The sequence below is a fragment of the Lycium barbarum genome, chromosome 8 (assembly GCF_019175385.1).
Source record: "Lycium barbarum isolate Lr01 chromosome 8, ASM1917538v2, whole genome shotgun sequence".
Classification (NCBI taxonomy): Eukaryota; Viridiplantae; Streptophyta; class Magnoliopsida; order Solanales; family Solanaceae; genus Lycium; species Lycium barbarum.
Genome location: NC_083344.1, coordinates 126,411,802 through 126,428,311, shown reverse-complemented (window position 1 = coordinate 126,428,311; position 16,510 = coordinate 126,411,802). Strand labels below are relative to the sequence as shown.

Genomic DNA, 16,510 nt, shown 5'->3' with positions numbered 1-16,510 from the left:
TCCGAGAGGGAGATCCGTTTTATTATAGTTCTTTTTTTTTTTTTTTTTTTTTTTTTTTTTTTGGTGAAAAGAAAGATTTATTGATCACCACACAAATTAAACAAGTACAAATTAAAATTCCTACTCTACTTCTGAAACCTCAGCATTCCTTGGTCTCAGTACATATCAATAACAAATAAGTAAACTATCGATCTATCTATGTATTCTGATATAGCCTGTCTATCCATTGCCTTCCATATCTGCATTCCTTCCTCTTCTTTTTGCTATTCACCCTTATGTACACCCCTTGTTTTATCATGTCACACACTAGTCTAGGCATTGGCACTGTCATTTGCCATACTGCTACATTCCTTGCCTTCCAGATGCGATATACCAAAGTGATAGACTATGTAACAGTCTATGTAAATATTGTAAATATTCTCTTCTTTATGTATAGTAATTAGGTCCTATAATTTAGCCTAGTATCATTCTGATAGAAGATACCTACTTTGTATATAATGACTTTCATACATCAATACAAATCACGGATTGATTTCCTACATGGTATCAGACTAGGTTTCTCCTAAAAACCCTAGCCGTCCACCTCCCTCTTCTCTCCTAACCCTAGCCGTAGCCGCCACCCCTTCCTCCTCCCTCTTCTCTCTTCAATGGCTGACAACAAAAATTTCCATTCTGCATTAACCGTCACGAATGTGAAATCTTTAATCCCAATCACTCTAGACATGGAAACCGGCCATTATCACGAATGGGCGACACTATTCAAAGTTCTAGCCCGCGTCCACTCCGTACTTGAACACATCATACCACCAATTGACACCACTGAACTCACTGCGTACAACGCAACAAAGGCGGCTAACCTTCCGCTCTGGAAACGGCTAGATGCGGTGGTCCTTCAATGGATATACGCCACCGTATCCCATGATATTCTTACCTCTATTCTCGTGGCGGATGATGTTGCAGAGAAGGCTTGGAATCGAGTTGCTCAACTTTTCCAAGATAACAAGCACTCAAGGGCAGCGTACCTTGAAACTGAATTCAACACCACAAAAATGGCCGACTTCGGCTCGGTTATGGCCTATTATAATAGGCTCAAGTCTCTCGCGGATCAGCTTGCCAACGTGGGGTCGCCGGTGTCCGACCAACGTATGGTCTTACGCCTCCTTGCAGGCTTACCGGAGACATATGCACACTTTGTCACCACCATCCAGCAGAAGGATGTGCTGCCCTCTTTCTCTGAAGTGTGCTCCAGACTCAAGCTCGAAGACGCAGCAGCCAAGGAACGTGCCCGCGATTCCAGTCCCGCGGCTCTACTTGTTGATAATGATACTCCCTCCCCGCCACCTGGCGGCAACAATAATTCAACTAACCGTCGTGATAATAATCATGGCAGGAATTCTAACAGGAACAGGGGAAAGGGGAACAACAACAACAACCGCGAGAAATTCGGCCGTGGCGGCGGCGGACAGACCAGCAACGGCCCAGTGGCCGACGGGACAGCCACCGGCAGGGGGCTACTACTGGCCTGCCTGGCCGCCCCAGCAGTGACCAATACCCCCCTGCCCGTATCCGACGAGACAGTGGCAGCAGTGTCCCACCACACCGCGGCCCGGCAGCGGCATTCTCGGTGCGGGTCCACGACCTCAGCAGGCCTATTCCATGCATGGTCCGACCTATTCTGGGTACACTCCGACAGACGTGGAGGCAGCCATGCACACTCTGTCCATGCATCAACCGGATGATAATTGGTACATGGACACCGGAGCGACTTCCCACATGACTGCCAAATTCCGTGCTAAATTATAGGACCTAATTACTATACATAAGGAAGAGAATATTTACAATATTTACATAGACTATTACATAGTCTATTCCGTGCAATTTTATTATAGTTCATTACAAATATTCTTTTAGTCAGTATGATCCTAACTTTTACAAAAATCAATAAAAAAAAAAATATAATATAAAATATTGATAACTAAAATGTAAGAGATCTTTGTAGAGATCATAATAGTCTATTGAAACTATAACTGCTTATAAGAGATCATTTGCCCACGCTGTTTAATGATATTTGAAAAATTGGCCTAAACGAAAATGAAGCGTTTTGTGCCATGTACAGTAACAGTACTACTACTAATAAAAACCCAACTGGGCAGTGACGGACGCAGGATTTTTTGCAAGCGGTGTCACATTTTAAGATGGAAGTAAATAAATAAAGCATGGTAACATCATATTAAAAACGGAAAAGGCTCAAATATGCCATCGAACTATCGGAAATGACTCATTTATGCTACTCGTCAATAGTTTGGCTCATTATGCCATTGTCGTTACCCTCATCCATGCCATTTTTCATTAATTTGGGTCGGGTTTTTTTTTATTGATTTGAATTTAAAATTGGGCTGGTTTAATTAAACAACGCGGACCTCTGATTGGATGACATAATATATATAAAACACACACACACACACACACAACTCGTGTATATTACTACAACTCTTCTCAATAATTTTTTTATTTTTTAAAAAATATATTCAAAATAACTTTACTAGAAATAATACTAAGCGTTTTTTTCATAGGCACCAAACCAAAAAACTCATTATTTATTTGTTTCTGCATATCGTTCTAAATCAATTTCATTGGTGCCAAAAAGAAAGAGAGGAAAAGAAAAAAGAATAGTAGCACAACTAGAAAACAGTTAAACGAAAAAAATGATCCTAGACTTAATTGGTTAAATATGTTATTTACTTCAAAGAAGTTACATATGATTTTTATATCAAAGAAGTCTTAATTGCTTCAATATGTTATTTACTTCAAAGACGTTACATATAATTTTTATATCAAAGAAGTCAAATTTGGACATTACTGAAGTATTTCTTTTTTCGAAGAGATCTAAACCGGGACATATATGTTAAAAGCTTTAAAAAAGCCAGAATGTAGCTGTTAGAGGTTCGACCTCGGGAGCTACAGTTGAAAACAAAGGCACTTTGACCAACTGAGCTGCGCAAGCCTTTGTGTTGAGAAGTGTCATTTTATTATATTTATTCTTGATTTGTTTCTGTCAGTTAATTATATTAGCATACTTAGTAAAACTTTTCGACGAAGTCGTGCCACGTGACACCCCTGAGCCTAAGGTAAATCCGTCCCTGCAACTGGGATGAAAACAATATTTTGTTCCTGGAATTCAGGAAAAAGATCAAAAATAAAAATAACAAGAGATATGTTTCACAAAACGTCTTCAAAATATTCTCTCCAAAAAGTGATCCAAATTAACATTCAATTTTCCTACAATCGTTCTCAGTAGTATGCATAGAATAATCTATGCCTATATGGATTTGTTTGTGAATTAAATTGCTTTTGAAACCACATAGCCAAGACGCGCAGTGTAGCTCAGAAGTACAAAAATGAACAGCGCTTTAGAATATATATAATACCGTATTTTGCTTTTAGTTATGCTTTAGGTCCCGTTTGTCCATAGATACCAAAAAAAAAAATCACTTTTTTTTTGGAATTTTGGAGTTGGAGTTGTGTTTGGCCATAGTTTTTGAAATTGTAGTTTTTGGTGAAATGTAGTTGTAAAAAAGTAAAAAAAATGAAAAAAATTTAAAAAATAAGTTTTTTGAGTTTTTGGTATTCCGGAATACAACTTCAAGTTGTATTCGGAATTCTCATGGCCAAACGTTGATTCCGGAAAAAAACGAAAAAAAATTCTGAAATAAAGTGAATAATTCTTATGGAAAGGGGGGCTTAATCTTAGAGAACTTTACTTAGCTTGAACCAAAAGAAAAAAGAACCCAGAACTACTTCTAATAATTACTACTTGTACTTCAGTAAGAAGATTTCTCTTAAAAGGTTGTAATTTTAATTTAACTCTAAAGATTAGTTAAATTGACTATCGAAAAATGAAATGAGACAAGTATTTTGGGACGAAGGGGGTGATAATGAGGAAGTATAGGTACTGAAGCCAAGCCAGATTTTGAACTTTATGGGTTCTAAAGTCTTGAATAGTGATAGTAATTGTTAGCCCTCACACCAATAGGTGGTTTGAAGATTAAATATATATATTAATTCTTAGTACTTGGATTCTTAATTTAATTTTATACTTAATACAAATACAAAATTTAAACTAAAGCTATTAAGTTCGACCAAACTCCTACCTAACCTTCTAGCTCGCCAGTTACCACTAAGTGTAAGATACATGTACTTTGGCGCGTATTTGTCGTTGGGTTTGGTTTAAATTTTGAAAATGTAGCTTCCCCGTATATGCATATGGATTTATCTTGTGTGACACTGATAGAGTGATAGTGTAAACAAAATTTACGTAATAAAAGATTATTTATCTTATTTTCTTAATTAGTAGTAGTAGTTCTACTCATTTTAAATAGTTACAGATGTAATTACATTTTAAGGTATTATAGTATATTGAAGTTAAAGAATATGGATGGTGGGGAAGAGTTAAAGGTGAGAAGCGGGAAAAGTTGATCCAATTTTGACATGACAGCCTTCTTATAACGTTAAAGTTGATGTTAATTTTTTCACCCATTATTTTGTAGTGACCCAACTTACGTTTCCATGCACTTGTCAAGCATATATAATAATGAAAATCTAATTAAATGGCAACAGTTGGCTCTTATACCGTGCAATCATCTCTAGAGAATGTTCCCTGGTTGGGAAAATACATAAATACCCCAACGTATACTCGGATTAAGCCTGTTATTCAGTTTGAACCGGACCGGACTGTTAACCGGTTAATAAACCGGCCGGTTTCCGATTTAAAAATCGGACCTGTTTCCGGTTTAAGTTATATGTATACTATATATATATATATATATATATATATATATATATATATTATATGTATACTTATAACTTATATATTATAACTTAAGTTATTTATAGATTAAGTTTTTTCTAAGTTTATAAATTCGTATTTTATAAATTAAGTATATTTATATTATAAGTATATTCTTAGTATATTTTAGTTATTTTTCAAGCATATAACTTTCTAGTTTTTAATTTAAGTAGATGTATATTATAAGTATATTCTTAGTATATTTTAGCTATATTCCTAAGTTAATATAAGTAAAAATATGAACACAAATAAATAGAAGAAAACTCAATGAGCCATATATTTTATTCATTCTTGGATAACATTTATTAGCAAGTTGTAGTTTTTTTTAACTTGCAAATAATACATGAGTTGCAAAGAAATAGTAGAATAATAAAATCACCAATTGTCAATCATTTGGTTAATTTCCCCCATATCATATTCGGTCATGGAGATATCTTCAAAGTCTTCCATTTGGTCCGCTCCACTTGCTATCAAATCTTCAATCTCTTCCTCTTCGCCTTCCACCGCTTGTAATTTTTTGTTGCGTCGCTCCGATCTAATCCAATCGTGAATGCACACTAGTACTTGCAAGCTAAATCCGGATAATGAGTGTCTATGGTCTCCAATTTGTTGTCTTCCTTGGCTAAATGCACTCTCCGAAGCCACGGTTGATATTTGAACCGTAAGGATATCTCGAGTCATTCTTGAAAGTATTGGATAACTTGCCTTGTATTTCTTCCACCATGCTAAGACGTCCAAATCATCTAGTTCCTTGATATCCACATTTGGCTGCATCAAATAAAAGCGATATTCATCAAAGTTTGCATTATGAGAAGGAGTTGGATGTGAATGTAAAACTTTTAAATGCGACAAACCCGACAAGCCCTTTTTGCTACTTTGAGAAGTAGTAGGGCGTGGGACAACGGGTGTAGCATTTTATTCAAAATTAGAATAATGACTAAAAACTTTTCCAAACTCGGCATCAATCGCGAGCTCGGCGTCAGCTAAAGATGGTTCAACTTCCTCTTCAATTTCCAAAAAGGTATAAATTTGACCAACCAATGCTCTAGTATAAGACATTTTTAAACAAGGATTTAAAAGAGAACCCGATATAAATAAAGTTGGGATGGGAAAAAAATACTTCTTACATTTTGTTGCCATATTAAAAATAGCCGCTTGATAAACAGATTTATTTTTATACTCTTGTAAAACTCTAGCTATTTCCTCTAAGTAGGCTAAAATTCCTTTTATCGTGGGATAGAATTGTTTAGAAAAAGCAAGAGTTGCATTATAAAAAATTTCTGAGAGTTCAACACATTCCTTAACATCTTCCCAATCCATAAAATTTAAACAATCATCATTATTAATATTATATTTGTTGTGAACTTATTGTATGGGAATCCTATACTCATATGCTTGTATGTGTATGTGATTGTGCAGGACCTGTATCTCCTATGGGATTTTCGGGGGCTTGTGTTTCATCATCATCAATTTCATTAAAAGTGTCGGTATAATGTTGTTGCATTGCCTCATGATCTAAAAGTGGATTATTTCCACCAACATCAATACCTAAATTAGGTGTTTCTTCCACAAATGTTTCCTCATTAAACCCACCCCTAACAATACCACTACTACCGGCATCACGTCTAAATCTCTTCGCCATTATTAAATAGAATTAATTTAAATCACACTCAAATAAATCACAAGAAAATAAATTGCAACAAATTAAATTGCGTAAATTAAATTTCGAAAAATAAAGATAGAGTTGGAACGAAGGTACCAAATTGCCAGACTAATTTCCAACAAAGTGAAGGCGGCTAGAATTGCAAATCCACCAAAGCTACTTTGGATTGTTGCAAAATCACCAACTCCACCAACAATATTATAATTACAAAATTAATAATTGAAACTATAATAAGACTTTATAATATTTAATTGAGAGAAATTTAAAGTGGTTAATTGTTGCAAAGTAACTATAATTGAGAGATTGAGAGAAAGAGAAGAGTGAATTGGTGTGGATTAAAATGGAAATGGAGAGGTGTTTATATAGGGGTGGGGGATGGGTTAAAGTGTTAAAAAAAAGTTTGGGGGGTTGGGGGGCCAAAATGGGGGTTTGGAACCGTTTGGCAACGACCATTTTTGCAAATGGACCGTTGGCCAACGGTCCAGCCCACAGCCCAACGACTACATTTAAAAAAAAAAAAAAATCGACCGATTTAATCGGTCCGGTTCCGGTCCCAAAAAAATCGAAACCAGACCGGTCCGGTTACCGGTTAACCCGAACCGATTGACGGGCTTAACTCAGATTAATTATGACGCACCCAACCTTTGCGAGAGACCAGTTACCCCCCTGGCCTTATTTTTTTAGTATTTTTGTGGCCTTTTAGGCTGACGTGGCACCAAAAAATTTTAACGCCCAGTTGCACAGTGGAGAGTGTTGCACACTTTCCGCCACATCGGCGACACGACAGTGCCACGTCACTGCCACATTGGTGCTACTTTTCCTTTCTTTTTTTCATTTGATTTTTCTTTTATTAATTATATTTACACTAATTAACCTTTAATTAACCATAAAACCCTCCACTAATTTTATCTTCTTCATCACTAAACCCTTCTTCTTCTCCTTCTTCTTCTTCTTCTTCTTTTTCTTCTTCTTCTTCTTCTTCTTCTTCTTCATTTCAAGAAATCAATCAACCCATATTCTTCCTCCATTAATACACACATTCAACCTATTTTCTTCCTCCATTAACACACACACATTCAACTCATTTTCTTCCTCCATCAACACACACACATTCAATTTATTTCATCAATCATAAATATTTTTTTTCAAGAAATTAACCAACCAATTTTCTTCCTCCATTAATGCACACACATTCAACTCATTTTCTTCCTCCATTAATGCACACACATTCAACCCATTTTCTTCCTCCATTAACACACACACATTCAACCCATTTTCTTCCTCCATTAACACACACATTCAATTTAATCATCAATCATAAAGAGCTTATTTTCAAGAAACATTCAACCCATTTTCTTCCTCCATTATCACACACATTCAATTTCATCATAAACCCCCTTCTTCTTCTTCTTCTTCTTCTTCTTCTTCTTCTTCTTCTTCTTCTTCTTTTCTTCTTCTTCTTCTTCTTCATTTCAGGCCGCCAAACCCCCCCCCCCCCACCCACCCAAAAAAATCGAGATTGTACGGATATAGCGAAGAAACAAAACCAAAAACTCAAAGTTAATTGTCTTCTCTTGATCAACAAGAATCCCAACACATACACCTGCAAGACCAACAAACACAAATCCTAGTTTCTTCCCCCAATTTGCCTTCTTTTTCGATTTCCCATAAGATTTATCGTGCTTTTTATCGTTTTTTTATCGTGGTTAGAGTGTTTACTCTCAAAGGTTGTCGTTTTCGGAGCAAAATGCACAGATTTTGAAGATGGTGGTGGATGGTGGTGGTGCTGACGTGGCGGTGGTGGCAGTGGTGATAAATGACTCACATTTTGCTGAGATAAAGGACTCACATTTAGCATTTGGGTTGGTCTCTAACTAAGCTAAATCTTCTCCAAAATCAATAAAGATTGAAGCTTTAACAATTGGGCATAAAGAATTAGGGTTTAAAAAATTGCAATTAGTTGCTTTAACAATTGAAATGTGGAAGAAAGGGAGGGTGGGGGTGGGTGAGAGGATAAAATATAAATAAATTTTTAAAAACTAATTTTTCTTAAAATATAAAAACTATTTTTACTGCCCTCACTCGCCATTTTTAAATTATAATTTTTTTTTGGTGCCATGTCAGCCTAAAAGGCCACAGAAATACTGAAAAAATAAGGCCAGCGAGGTAATAGGTTGCCCGCAAAGATTGGGTCTGTCATAATTAATCCGAGTATACGTTGGGGTGGAGGGGGGGGGGGGGTTATTTATGTATTTTCCCTTCCCTTGTTCTTGCTTTCATTGTGCTTATTTTTTTTAAAAAATTTTTTATTTTACTTTTTTTAGGTTTTTGTGTGTGGGGGAATGGGTGGGGGTGAGGGCGGGGGGAGTGGGTAAATAGGACTAGGGGTGGGCATTCGGTTCTTCGGTTCGGCTATTTCGGTTTCGGTTTTTTGAAGGTGGACACCGAACGCCAAAACAAATTAATCTGGTTCGGTTCTTTCGGTTTCGGTTTTTTGAAGTTCGGTTTAGGTTTTTTCAATTCGATTTTTTTTTATATGATATTAGAAGCGATCTCATTTACACTAATTCATATTCTCAAAAGCAATAAAACATAAAATTGATAAACTAAAATCAAACAAACAGGATACACAAGAATAGAAAATCATAACCATGATATAGGATTACTAGGTGTTATATACATACAGTAAGTATAACTAAGAAAATACATAAAGGACATACATTAATCCTAAAGACACATCCTAGTCACCTTCATTTGTTAAGAATATTTGATTTTCTCAACTGAAGTGGAAAATTAGGTATGCAAAATTAGCAAAAGAGGGCTTGTTACAATTGAGTTTTTTTGGGCTTAAACTTAATGGGCCTGGACTATTTTAATTTTTTTGGGTAATGTATTAAATTTCGGTTTAAACCAAAGAACTGAAACTCTAAAAACCGAAGTTTCTGAAAACGTAAACCATAAAGTGTTCGAGTTTGTTGAAATATTCCGATGAACCTCCGCTCGGAAAAAAAAATTATTAACTAATATTATACCACTGAGCAGCGAGCTTAGCGAAATTTTTTATTAATAATGAAAATAACGAAATCAATTACAAAATGAATAAATACGCTTTGCAAGAGTAAAAAACTATAATCAACCTAAGAGTATCTCAACTCTAAGTTGATTTCACAGAATATGGTCCTACCAAGTAATGGCAAAATAATTAAAACTACTAAGAAAAAATTGGTTCGAGTACACTACTAAAAAAACAACGTTTAGTGACGGACGTATTCCGTCACTAATCAGCATATATTTGTTGCTAAACATGTGTTGCGACGGATTAGCGACGGAATGTCGTCTGTTGCGATTTTGCGCGTTGCTAACCTATTAGCGACGGAAAAATGAAATCCGTAGCAAATTTAGCGACAGAGTAGCGACGTATGAAATCCGTTCCACATTATAGCAACGGATTATTTTGTTGCTATTGTTATGAATTCCGTGACTAATTTCATATTTCATTTCATCGTTTTAGTAAATTAGCGACGAAAACTATTGTCGCTAATCCGTCGCAAAATCTTTGAATTATTTGTGCCTGCATTTAGCGACAATACAATGTTTGTCGCAGTCTGTAGCCTACTGTTTTCCCTCTAGCAACGACCAAAATCCGTCGCAAACCTGTCACAAATATTTTTCTTCCATTTTTTTTTTAATTTTAAATACACCTGTTAACACATACTAAATACAAAGTAATAAATACCCTTAAAATAACTGACATTCACATAAAATAATATTTATAAAAAAGATTCAAAATAGATAGCGAAATCCTAATCGTTAGGTCCAAAACACCGACAACACCAAGTTGTCAACTACCAAAAGAACCCACACATCCATCAAGTATTGTTAGTGCATAATTTTGTTCTTTCCAACAAAAAGCAGATAACTTTGTGCTTGAGATCCAAGACCATATATTCTTTTCTTCCTTGTTCCCCTAGCAGCTTCGTAATATGCTTCACATTGATCAATATCAGACTGAGATCAACATCATTGCCCTTGGCATCCTGCAAAAATTAAAAGAGCTTTAGCCATCCGATATCTTGTCACGGTTACAGCTTAAGCCGTATAATCCTGAGAAAGAACTACTCTCAATCAATAATGTTTCATTACTTATCAACATCAAAACAGACTTGAAACCAAAACTTTAGACTATAAAGAAACTAAAACAAGCCCCACAAAATGCATATATCACAAGTTAATTGGCTGCTAGCACTAAGCTAATACCATATACCACAAGTTAATTGGCTGCTAGCACTAAGCTAATACCAAATACCACAAGTTTACACCTTCTGCTCATGTTTTCCTTTCTGTTTTACTGATAAGTTTAATCAATTGCATTAATAGCACTTAGATGGTTGGAAAATGTATACAATACACTATGCTTGTGTTGTTCAACCACATCCATTTTAACAAAATATCCCAATTATCTACACGTCATAGCTAGAACCCTTTACACCAAAACTATAAGTAACATGGAGAAAAGTATCCAAATGTTCAAGTATAAGAAAGGTATGATTTCCAGTGACCCTATTTCATAATTCATTAGTTTTGAATTTCATCTACTTACAGCTTCAATAACTTCTTCTGCCAAAGCTTGATAAACTCTAGATCTGCTCATAGGATTAATGCTCCCAAGCAAACTTGAATAACTTAGCTTGCTGGTGTTTTTTGCGTCCTTTAGTATGCAATCAGGGGGTTGCCCCTGCATAAAAATTTAAATTGTATTCAATGGGAGAAATTACTAGCTTAAAACACTAATACAAGCAGAAGTTAAAAAAAAAAAAAAAAAGGCAAAAGGAACCAAAGCACATGCATGTATATGAAGAATTAGTTGGCCATACAACAATCCATAAAGAAACACAATGCAAATCACATGAGAGATGTGAACAAAGATTTAATAAATGCAAGGGAAGTGTAACTGCAATTATAGTGTCAATGGGCATGAAGTAAGTAGAATTATTCTACATTCACATCACATGTATTATTTTATTCTAAAACAAAGTAAAAGTGACACTAATATAGCAGTGAAGCGGTAAACTTTCTTTCCAATCTCAAAGAAAAATCAGCATATATCTTGTTAAGGATGTAAATTTCAGATGAAAGTATCAGTTACTAGTTTATTTGAGTTGGTTAAGTTCTTCCATATTTTGAGTTCTAAGAAATTTCTATGCTATCTTTACATCTTTTCTCCCTAGCTACTCCAAGAATAACTTGAAACAATAACTTTTTACCTTTTAAAGAATCGGACCATGAGTTGACAGAGGAATGTGGAATATGGAAGATTTTGGCAAAATAACGGCTACAACACTAGATCCATCCATATTCACACACCAACTACTACACCAATATTTTTAAAAAGTTTGGAGGCAAGGTTACTTGGGATTTTCTTTTCCGCAGATAATTCCTGTGATCTTCATGCTAAAATCTATAAGTTTTTGAGTTGTAGAATATTTACCAGTAGAATATAGTTTTAGTAAACTGTAGTCTTCAGTCATAAGGACTTGTTAAGGTTCAATCCTCCCCATCTCAACATATGTTAGTACATTAGTTTTCAAGAGTCAATAACAACTGTGTTCTTTTTGGACCGACTAAAAAAAAATAAGCTTCGCATATACAATTAGGTACTAATTGGCATTTGTATATTATAAGAGCTGGAAGGTTAAGTTAGTTGTGGACTTGTGGTGGGGTTGTAAGTACCCATCCTTAGATTAAGTCGCCTTTGGTATATGCAGTAACAGTATTACAAATTCCAGCAAAAGCACACCAGTAACAACATAGAACATCAACAGCAATGCAGATTCATGTTTAGCCCAAAAAAAAAAAAAGCAATGGCTTAGTTCAAAATGGAACAGCAAGTAACCTTATAGCACAACAGTTCCAACACCAAGATATGTAGGAGCTTAATTCATCAGATGCAATGGCCAAATCACAAATACAACAACAGCCCATAAAATGTAGTAGCACATGTCGTTCACTATTAGGCCAAAATGCTATGGCAAAAACCAAGCAACCATTTAATCTCAATTCATTACCGATCATAGAAGCCAACTGTAGGTAATGGCCAAGCAGCAAAACAACAAAATGTAAAGGCAGGAGTCATTAAAATTCAGAACTGCACAACCATTACACCTTAGTTCTCAAAATAGAAACCAAGTGCAGCAATATGTTCTCAGTGCAACAACACTCAAAATTATCTCAAGGTTGTCCTAACAATGAATTTAAAAGTGCCACAACAGCCTTTAAGACAGTACACCTTGACAAGGAGATGTAACAACATAGCACCCTTGATCCTAACAGTGTTTTATACAACAGAATGTGGCAACTACTGCCTGCCCATTTAACACTGATAAGGCTCCAATTGCAGTAACGGTTAACCAAAAATATGCAGTAATAGCTTACCTGAAGTTCAACAGCGAAATGATCCAAAATGCAATAGTTTCTTACCAACAAACCCAACTCCAAATGTGGCTCGAAAAAGCAACAGCAGGCAGCAGTCACTCCATTTCAAGTTTAGCAGCAAATTAGGGATTTCGATAAGCCCCCAAGTTATGCAAAATGTAACTTCTTAGAATAATGGTTTTACATATACAAAGACTCAATCGAAGTAGCCAATTTACATTGCAATTTTACTACTAAAACGTATTTCTTATTCCAAGCAAATCATTCTTATAGACAAGTTAATAAACAGTAATTGAAAACCATGAAACGACATTGGTAATTCATAGATTGTATTCAACCATCTTTATTGGCATTCAAGTTCAAAGGAAACTATTGGAGATATGGTGAGATATGGTCTGCATTTCTGCACAGTTTTTCAGCATTTCTGCACAATTTTTCAGCGTTTCAGCATTTCTGCACAGTTTTTCAGCATTTCTGCACTGCGTTTTCAGCATTTCTGCACTGCGTTTCAGCATTTCTGCACGATTTTCTAAACTGCGTTTCAGTATTTTTTTAGTGTTGTGCTTCAGCAGTGATTTTTTTCTGCACTGCGTATTTGTATTTTTGCACTGCATTTTTCGCATTTCTTCATTGGTTTTTCAGCATTTCTGTACAAAGTTTCATCATTTTAGTACAGTATTTTTAGCATTTTTGCACTGCATTTCAGAAATGCTGAAACGCAGTGCAGAAATGCTGAAAACGCAGTGCAAAAATGCTGAAAAACTGTGCAGAAATGCTGAAACGTTGTGCGGAAATGCTGAAACGCAGTGCAGAGATGCTGAAAAACTGTGCAGAAATGCTGAAACGCTGTGCAGAAATGCTGAAAAATTGTGCAGAAATGCTGAAACGCAGTGCAGAAATGCTGAAAACGCAGTATAGAAATGCTGAAAAACTAGCATTTTTGCACTGCATTTCATTAGCATTAGCAGTACAAAAATGCTAAAAATACTGTACTAAAAGCACACCAGTAACAACATAGAACATCAACAGCAATGCAGCTTTATATCCCATTTGTAACAAAAGCATACATATATCTGAGCAGTAACAAAAAGCATACATATATACCATTTGTAAAAATATAAAGCAGATTAAAGGAAACATATGAAAATATATATAAATATACCTGGAGATGGCTTGCCACATTCCCTCTTGTAACTCCTTCAACATTCATCAGGTCAAAATCTTCTTACGAACATTAGAAACAGGACGAAAAAATTAGTCCATTAATATGGAAGTATCCATATAATAAAAGATACACAAAGACTAACCACAGTGATGCTAAAGAAAATCACCTCCAATGCATAAATATGACTGCAATTTGCGGATACCATTTATGCGGATGACTGCAATTTGAAATCGATTACAGTAGAAAAATCATAGTACAACAGTAGATGATATACTTTTTTTATCTTTTAATATGTACAAACAAAAAGGTTCCTATATACTTTCATGCAGTAAACAAGAAATGAGATACAATTCTTATGTAAGGTCTGTAAAATCAACTTTTCTAGCAGCAGTGGAACTGCTGAATTGCCTTAAGAAATTACAAATACCAAAAGAAGCTTCAGTTTCCATATTCCAAGGGAGCAAATAATACTCCACACCACCTGTCCAACAAGAAAGTGCTAGAATCATTAATTATCGGTTGGCTGCTATAGTCTTGCAACTACAACTTCATAGTGTTACAAATCACCAAATAGCAAAGGGCATATTATACTCCGCAAGTAGAATCAGTAAAGCACAGAAACATACACTTGGCATGATGTCAATCTATGCCTGCACACATAGCTACAATACAAAAAGAGCAAGAACTGCCGAAACGCCCCAAATAGACTCAGCAGAAATCATTCTCACCGTTCTATCAATAATAATTGAATTTTGACATGAGTAATCGTCTTATCTCAAGTAATCGTACTAGTTCTCCACAATACAGCATGAACATTTTAATAACAAAATGACAGAAGGAGATCTAGGAACTACGCAGATCTTGCAGTCTCAATAAATGTCATTTAAAAAAAGTATATCATCTTCTGTGTTTTAACAAAATGCAGTCATTTCTTTGCCTTCTAAAAGACAACAATCATGTCAAGTGTAACAGCTTCTATCAAATGCACAACTATATATTAAGAGCAACAGTTTTACCCCAATATACAACAGCAAAATGACTAAAAGTGCAGCAATTTTTATTCAGGATTTTCGCAATGTAGCATCAATTCTTGTTTGGCAAAAGTAGGCACCAATCAAGTATAGGAGTTTCTATCTCAAAGACCGCATATGTTTTTTGTAAATGCAATCATTCAAACATAGTAAACAACTCTCAAAGTGCAGATACAAAACTCATTCAAATGTAGTAGCAGTTCATCAAATAGCAAAGTAAGGCACAAAATATGTCTCCACTATAGCAGTTGCTTGCCTAAAAAACAATCAGCAACCTGACACTTATTTCAGCTTCTAAAGATGCAGTAACATTTCAACCAGGATGCATCATTGAAACACTCAGAGCAGCAGCAAAAGGCAACGCAGCCAGAAGTTCTGTCTTCATATCATTAATACAACTGAATGACCTCTAAATGGAAGAACAAGCTGAAATAACTTAGTGAAACAGAAAATATCATTCACCTTTTAGTTAAAAAAAATGACAAACTGAAACTGAAACAAAAAAAATTGAGTAAGAAACCCAGTTCACTAACACTGATTTCAAATCACAGAATATAAAGAATGTTGAGTTCTTCAAGCTTTTTCTCGACATGCAACAAATTAAATCAAACTTTAACCACCAAATAATATTATCCTACAAGATTTAGCACAAACAAAGGTCGAATTTCCATTTTCATCAGATTTTGGCCGAAATAGAGATTCCCAACACTTAACCTTCAAATAAATTATAAACCCAACAGTTTTCAAGACACCCAACTTGATTTTAGCCAAAAAAAAAACTTAAAGACACTCTGTCCTTTAGATAATAAGCAAGAAAACACATATATCTTATTTTCGTTTTAGATTTAATGTCAGAAAACACAAAGAAGGAGATAAAGAATAAAGAAACTGCCCATAAAACATACCTTTCCTTTAGATAAAAGTTGCAGTAGAAGAAGAGAAAAACACAATAGAAACCCTAGATTCACATTATTTTGATCTATGTTGTGCTCTCTCTCTCTATGTTAGCAATTTCGCACACACTCTCTCTCTATCTGTGTTGGCTACTGTGTTTGAACTGAAATGAAATAATGTGTGCCCTAGCTAGGAGATATCTTTTTTTACATTTAACGACGGACTAGCGACGGATTTTATAATCCGTCGGATTTTATAATCCGTCGCTGAATAATATATTGATTTCTTTTAATAATTAATGTTGCGACAAATTTTTCCGTTGCTGCAAATATATATTTTTTTCGAGAAAAATTAAAGGCCTAGCGACGGATTTTTCGTTGCTGAATCCGTCGCTAATGAAAAATAAAATTTGTCGCGCCTCTTCTGTTGCTAAATCTGTAGTGAAATTTAAGGCGCCAAAAATTCGCGCTAATTATTAG

At 35.2% G+C, this 16,510-nt stretch overlaps 1 long non-coding RNA gene across 1 annotated transcript; it reads right to left on the bottom strand.

The window, feature by feature from the left end:
- Nucleotides 1-10,366: 10,366 nt before the first annotated feature.
- Nucleotides 10,367-14,623, bottom strand: LOC132605449 (uncharacterized). The gene is made up of 3 exons (XR_009569190.1): nucleotides 14,273-14,623; nucleotides 14,104-14,162; nucleotides 10,367-11,244 (listed from the first exon to the last, which is right to left on the bottom strand). It is a non-coding gene; the product is annotated as an uncharacterized LOC132605449 (long non-coding RNA).
- Nucleotides 14,624-16,510: the final 1,887 nt, after the last annotated feature.